Raw genomic sequence first — 7,891 nt, forward strand, 5'->3', positions numbered from 1 at the left:
GCAGATGCATGAAAACGTCACTCTACGAACAGGCTGATCGTCCAGGCTAAGGTAGGCAAGAAGCATCCGTAAGCCAAAACAGTACAATCGTTAATCTGATGTTCCCTGCGATGTTTCGATTTTGAAACACACAAACCAAGCAGCTAAGATTGCTGCATTGTAACTATTAACACTGCTAATTACCTTGTAACTCATTTCACTTGTGTGTTCATTAGTGAATTCGTAACCAAAATGTTTCTTTGTGCTTTTTAAACAGTTTTTTTTTCAAACAGTTTTTAAAACATCTAGCATTGTGTTTTGCGTAGCAGCCTTTTCAGATACCACACTGTTTAAACCTTGTATACATTGATATAGTTAAAGATAGACATTTTTGGGTTGAAATTTTTTTATTTTTGTGAAATTTGCCTTTCATCACAATGTCAAGAATAATTGTTTTGGCAACATTTGTATATAATTAAAATAAAGAAATTAAAATAAAAAAAAAAATTGGGGGTAATAAAAAAAAAAGAGCTTGAGACATTGCTGACCAGAAATATGGGGACTGGACAACAGGTGAGGGAGGAGATATCCAGGGCTACTTGCGTCGGTTGGGCTGGCTCGGAGGAAGAGGTAAGCTACGGACAGCCGACTGGCGTGTAACACGCCGACTGGCCTGGCCAGAGGTAGATGGTATTTCCTCTGGCCTAGGCATAGTGCTCTCCATACTTGCGGGGGTGGCTGTTGGGCTGCCAGAGGTGGTGGTCCTGGGAGGAAGGGAGTCTCGCTCCATCATGGCAGGTGAGTTGGCCTGCTCCTGGGTATTGGCCAAACGATCTAGGGCCCCAGCAATGGTCTCCAGGGCCACCGCCACCCTCACCAGAGTGGTCTCCATCCTCAGAAGAACACATGTGTTATCCTGAGTTTGGGAGACCAACCTCGGTGAGGAGAGGCACTGCTCGGTCTGATGTTTGCCCTGGAGTAGACTCCACAGGGTCCCCAGATGGAGTACTTGGATCCTCCCCTGCAGAGTCCCCATCTGTGCTGGACCCAGACCTGACCTCAGGAGCAGGCACTACCTCCTCTGAGTCTGGAATATAAAATTAAAAATGTTATTTGTTTTTCTCCACAAAAAAAAACAGAGACGTTTCAGCTTTATACTTTTTGCCTTACAAAATTAAATTACCTTCTTGCACATGTGGAGCGTTGAAGTCGGCCATGTCAGTGTCCATAGTGGACATGCCGACTATCTCCTCTTCCGTCACACATCCCTGAGCCAACGTCTCCAACCTTGTCAAGGCCAGCTCCTCAGGGATGGGACCACCACCTGTCCCCGCAGCATGGTCCACCCTACTCCGTAGCTTCCTCTTCAGTTGGTATTTGAAATTCGTCCAGCTGTCAATGTTATTTTTGAAAAATTAAGTGTTATTTTTTAGAAATAAGATCAAGCTTTGGCCTTCAGTACACTCATAATATCATTTTGTTACCGTTTTTTTACGACTTTCTGTGTTCTGTAGGTTGTCCCCACAGCATTAACAGCCCTGGATATCTCCTCCCAAATCCTGTATTTGGCTCCAGCCCCCATATTTCTGGGTGCATTGACAAGGTTCTCCATTGTCATGGTGAATAATGTCTCAAGCTCGATCCATGAAAATGGAGGGTTTCTTGGCCTTGGCCTGCTTGAACCCGCCTCCTCCTCCTCTACTGCTGGACTTTGATTCCCAGCACCTTTAAAAATTTTAAAAATAGTAAAAAATTTTAACAATTGTATGGGAAATATGACCAGTTCTTGTGTTGTGTCAAAAATGTGATTGGAATTTACCTGGCTCAGTTGGCCTCTGCTCACCATGCTCCTCGCTTGCCATTCTGCTAACCTGTGAGAGAGCATGAAGAATACTGCTTCTGCAGACTTCTTTATAGATGTGATTGCATCCCTGGATTGGTTACCCGTGTATCCTTATTTCCCTATCTACAAATGCACACCTTCCCTGCATTCCGTAATCACTGCGTTGGTTGGGCTAGATGTGAGCGCATCCTTGGATTGGTTACCCGTGCATCCTTATTTCTCTAACTACAAATGCACACCTTTCCTGCATTCCATAATCATTGCGTGGGTTCGGCTAGATGTGATCGCATCCCTGGATTGGATACCCGTGCATCCTTATTTCCCTAACTACAAATGCACACCTTTCCTGCATTCCATAATCATTGCGTGGATTGGGCTAGATGTAAGCGCATCCCTCGATTGGTTACCCGTGCATCCTTATTTCCCTAACTACAAATGCACACCTTTCCTGCATTCCGTAATCACTGCGTGGGTTGCGCTAGATGTGAGCGCATCCCTGGATTGGTTACCCGTGCATCCTTATTTCCCTAACTACAAATGCACACCTTTCCTGCATTCTGTAATCATTGCGTGGCTTGGGCTAGATGTGATCGCATCCCTGGATTGGTTACCCGTGCATCCTTATTTCCCTAACTACAAATGCACACCTTTCCTGCATTCCGTAATCATTGCGTGGGTTGGGCTAGATGTGAGCGCATCCCTGGATTGGTTACCCGTGTATCCTTATTTCCCTAACTACAAATGCACACCTTCCCTGCATTCCGTAATCACTGCGTTGGTTGGGCTAGATGTGAGCGCATCCCTGGATTGGTTACCCGTGTATCCTTATTTCCCTAACTACAAATGCACACCTTTCCTGCATTCCATAATCACTGCATGGGTTGGGCTAGATGTGATCGTATCCCTGGATTGGTTACCCATGCATCCTTATTTCCCTAATTACAAATGCACACCTTTCCTGCATGTTTCAATGATTGGTGTTTGGTTTCTTTATTTAAGGCAAAGCCAAATGTTCCCTTACTTGTGGGTTGTAGTTGGAGTGTTTGGTGGTGCAGGAGGTGTTGGATAATAGTGAAATAGTTTGAATTTGATTGCGAAGTGCTTGTGTGTGTAGTTTGTGAGGTGTTTGCTTGAATTTGATTGCGAGGTGCTTGTGTGTAGTTTGTGAGGTGTTTGTTTGAATTTGATTGCGAGGTGCTTGTGTGTGTAGTTTGTGAGGTGTTTGTTTGAAGTTGATTGCGAGGTGCTTGTGTGTGTAGTTTGTGAGGTGTTTGCTTGAAGTTGATTGCGAGGTGCTTGTGTGTGTAGTTTGTGAGGTGTTTGTTTGAAGTTGATTGCGAGGTGCTTGTGTGTGTAGTTTGTGAGGTGTTTGTTTGAATTTGATTGAGAGGTGCTTGTGTGTTGTATATTTATTTGGTATTATTTTATTTTGGTTGTGGTTTTTTTTTTGTGTTTGTTTTTTTGTTGTTTTTTGTGTGTTTGTTTTTGTGTGGTGTTTTGTTTAAGTGTTTGTTTTTTGTTGTGTTATTTTTGTGTGTTTGTTTTTGTGTGGTGTTTTGTTTTTGTGTTTGTTTTTTTGTTGTGTTTTTTTTGTGTGTTTGCTTTTGTGCGGTGTTTTGTTTTTGTGTTTGTTTTTGTGTGGTGTTTTTTTGTGTTTTTGTGTGGTGTTTTGTTTTTGTGGGGGTTTTTTTGGTGTTGGTTTTTGTGTTCTTTTTTTGTGGTGTTGGGTTTTGTGTTCCTTTTTTTTTTTGGATGTGTTTTTTTTTGTGTTATTTTTTTTATTAAAATTTGATTGCTTTGGAGTTTGAAAAACACCGTTAGTTTTTGGGCTTTTTCTGTTTGTTTTTTTTTTTGGTTACCCGGCCTTTTGTCTTCCTAAATCCAATGTTATTTGACGAATCAAGTAAGTGTGCCAGCCTACTGCATTTTGTCTGTTTGTTTTTTTGGATCATCAATCAGAATCTTCGTTTGTGTATGTTTTTTAATTTCATTTTAATTTTAAATATTTCTTAAAGGTGTTTAACACTCCTTTTTGGCCTGGAATCAGGTAAGTGTCTATTTTTTCAAACATACACTTTTTTTTTAGTTTAATCTATGTTTTAAAACCAAATTTTGGGGGAATATTGTTTATTGTTCTATTTTTAAATTCTAATTTGGTACACTTAACAACATTTCATATTTGCTAGATTAAAAATTAAGCATGGTTTTACACATACACATGTAGTGATTTCCGAAGATGGCACTGCCCGACCCTGTAAGAATATGCCCCATTATTATAAAGCTAAGTATTTTTGCGCAACATTTCACAATACACTCTGGAGAACCAATTAAAAATATAAATTTCACTTTACAGAGCGATGTTGGACAGCTAATAGTGGCCATGTTGACCCCCACCAACCTTCCTCAGCCTCCTCCTGGGCGTAGGCATAGGAGGCGTGCAAGGGCCAAGATATATAGAACACGTGTCACCCTTTTTGGAATGCCTGATGATGTGGTTGTTACCACTTATCGCCTGCCTCCTAATATTATCCTAGACACTCTTTCAATAATAAAGAATGATCTAGAAAGTCAGATTAACATTCCTACAGCAATCTCACCACTTACACAGTTGTTGGCGGAGTTACATTTCTGTGCCTCAGGCTCCTTCCAAACCACTGTGGGGCTGGTGGGTGGCCTCTCCCAACCCTCATTTTCACGGATCCTGAGGCGTGTGCTAGATGCATTTTTCAATCATCTAGCACATTTTATTAGTATGCCTTTGGATATGGAAGCCCTTGATGTGGTAAAGCAGAAGTTTTTTGAAATTGCAGGCTTTCCACATGTCATAGGGGTAGTGGATGGCACTCACATAGCACTTCAGCCCCCTGCATGCACGGAACAAATATATAGGAACCGCAAACATTACCATTCCCTAAATGTAATGGTGCTATGTGATGCCTCCCTCCAGATCCTCTCTCTGAATGCTAAATTTCTAGGCTGCAGCCATGATGCGTATGTGATCCAGCATTGGCCAAAATTAAGCACACTACAAGCTGGTGACGCATGGATTCTTGGTAAGTAAAAATCCAGTATGTAGCTATAGAAATAGTGTAAACATGTTTTCATGGTAAATTTATGTATCTTTTGGTGTCCCAATTCCATCAGGTGACAGTGGATATCCTTGCACGCCCTGGCTGCTGACTCCTTATTTGACTCCCACACCAGGGCCACAAACTCAATATAATGCCGCGTTTACTGCCACCAGGCAGGTGGTGGAGCGCTGTATCGGCCTTTTAAAGGGCCGGTTCCGGTGTCTCCATCACTCTGGTGGTGCACTCATGTACTCGCCGGATATGGTTTCTCGCATTGTGGTCCTGTGTGGGATTTTATACAACATTGCAATAAGGAGTCGAGTACCCATGCAGCCAGAGGAGGCCTCCAGAGGATGGCCCCCCGGAGGAAGGTGTTGTGATGCTGTCGGGGGGGCCAGACGCGATGATGTTGTTTCACGTTTTTTTAGGTATGCATATTTATATTTTTTGGGAAAGAAAATACAATTTTGCTAAATGTATTTTAATGTGGCCCTTTTTCTTTTGTTTTCTTTTCCGACCAATAAAATCACAACACTTTCCAAAACATGGATAAAAAATGGAACCCATTGGCAATACCCTGTATGTTTTTGGACTACTAACACATTTTGCATGGATATCCCCCAACATGTTTAGTTAATTTGCCTTTTGTTTTAGTAATTGATATGTTTTCCATTCCAAAATCTGTTTGTTTTTTACTATACTTGTTTATGTTTGACTAAGCCAGATGTTTAATTTGCCCAAACCATGAGGACATTTGTTCTGTGTGAATCTGTTATCTTTTTTTTACCATTAAAAGCCTGTTGGCAACATGTTTGTTATGTAATAAATGTTTTAAATGAGGCAAAATGTTTTTGCTTGTTTGTATTAAAAATTTGTAAGCCATTTTGAGGTGTATAATGTATGCCAAACCATAATTATAAAATAAACAACATTACTGCAAATTTTCGTAAGGTTTACTAATACATGTTTTAAGTTCTTACACTATGGAAAGGCACCCACCTTTGTTCCTAAAATTTTTCCCATGCAGAATTACACCCTTTAATGTGTGGCAAAAAAGAGGACAAATGTTGGAAATAACACAACTTTATTTTTTTTTTAGAAATGTCATAAAAATGTAACAAAGAAAACATAAAAAAAAAATACACATCCTCCAAACGCCCCACTATTCTTTGGAGGCAGCATTAGGCCTGCAATAAGTAGCCCGATGTCCCTCAGGATGTGGGTTAGATCTGCTGAAAAATTGTTAAAAATGCGGAATAAATACTTAATTATAATTAGAAACATTTGAACATTACACATTATTCAATGTACCAAAAAGTGTTTAAACACACTGATGTTACAGTGTGTTTGAAAGTATCAGACACACAACATTATTAATAGGTTTCTACTTTTCTTTTGAACCAAAAATTTTAAACCCTAACTATGTGGCATAATCCAAAATCCACTATGATGATGTTACAAATAATGGGAGGTGCATTCTTAAGTCATGATGGCCATATCCTTAATACACAATGCACGTATTCACTTCTAGAATGTTGTTGATTAACCCAAAAAAAAATTTTTTTTGGCCTATTAAAAACATCACTTTGCCTAAGTACATTAGTACATTTTAAACACAGTGTACACAACATCAACAAGGGTAGTCTGGTTCCTAGCACCTTGGCAAGTTTGGTGACAGGTTTTTGGACATTGTAAAATACTAATCCAAATTTAAGCATTAGTTCCTCAAACTCCAAAAAATAATTAAATTAAAAAAAAAAAAAATTTTTGAGGATCACAAAACAAAAAAAGGGCCAGACAATAAACATAAGGTTATAAGTCTGAAAAACAGCATTACTGCACAATGATGTTAAATCCCATCCAGCAATTTAAAAAAAAAACAAATACATTGCTAACAACAACACCCCAAAAAATTAAAAACAAAAAAACATACCCTGAGAGTGATCAGACACAGCAACAGATGGTGCCGGCGAAGCTTCGGGTGAGGGTGAATATTCGGGAGTGGGGGGAATGGTGGAAGGGGAAATGGAGGCGGAAAGATCACAGATAGGGGATATTTGGGACATTTGGGATGAGTGGGCAGGGGAGGCAGGCAGACTTGGGGAGGATTGGAACAGGGAGGGAGGGTTACTGGGGGAGTATGGTGGTGGGGAGGGAGGGCTGGGTTGAGGAGATGCAGGTGAGGGCTGCTGGTTTGAAGCTTGTCTTTGTAGACGCCGTGCCCTTCTCTGTCTCCGCTGGGCTTCTAAAATGTAAACATAAAAACACAAACATAAAGTTTTGAATTTCGGTTACACAATACAAATACACATTCTGTACAATAGGGACAACATACAGGAGGGTTTTTTAACATTGACTAAAATAATTGGCAAAGGAACATACATTTTTAACAGTCCACTAATTAATACTTTTAAACAAACGCATACTTACATCTGCGTATTTGCAAATGCAAATTCCTGAGGAGCGCTGGCAACCGGCGGCCCAGGTCCGACCAGCGACGCTCTAATTGAGCAATATTTCTGCGAAAGCCCGCTGATCGGAGGGCTCGCCTCACCTCCGCATAGGCGGCCCGTTTTGCCCTATTTGTAATGGGCGGCACAGCCTGGGAGATCCGCCTGTCCATGATGTTTACCAGGACAAGCAGCTCTCTCCTGGTAAACGCTGCGGCTCTCATGATGGCAATGGGCGTTTTTACAGAAAACATGAAATATACATGGGGTAGAAAAAATATGATTGGCTAAAATATTTACACTTTCAACAAAAACAACACTATTGGCCAATCCTTTAATCATGTGTGCCGAAAAATAAGGACACATTTGATTGGCTACAACACACAGTGTGCAATTACAAACATAAGAGTGCAAATGATCCTAACGCAAAAAGCACATGCATTTATAAAGTTAACACAATTAGCAAACGGACATTCAAAGTTAATACACCTTACTTTGTTTTTAAGATTGTGTGAAAAAATAAAAACGGAGAAAACAAACACGAAATG

The sequence above is a fragment of the Taudactylus pleione genome, unplaced genomic scaffold (genome assembly GCF_031769625.1).
Source record: "Taudactylus pleione unplaced genomic scaffold, aTauple2 ptg000372l, whole genome shotgun sequence".
NCBI lineage: Eukaryota > Metazoa > Chordata > Amphibia > Anura > Myobatrachidae > Taudactylus > Taudactylus pleione.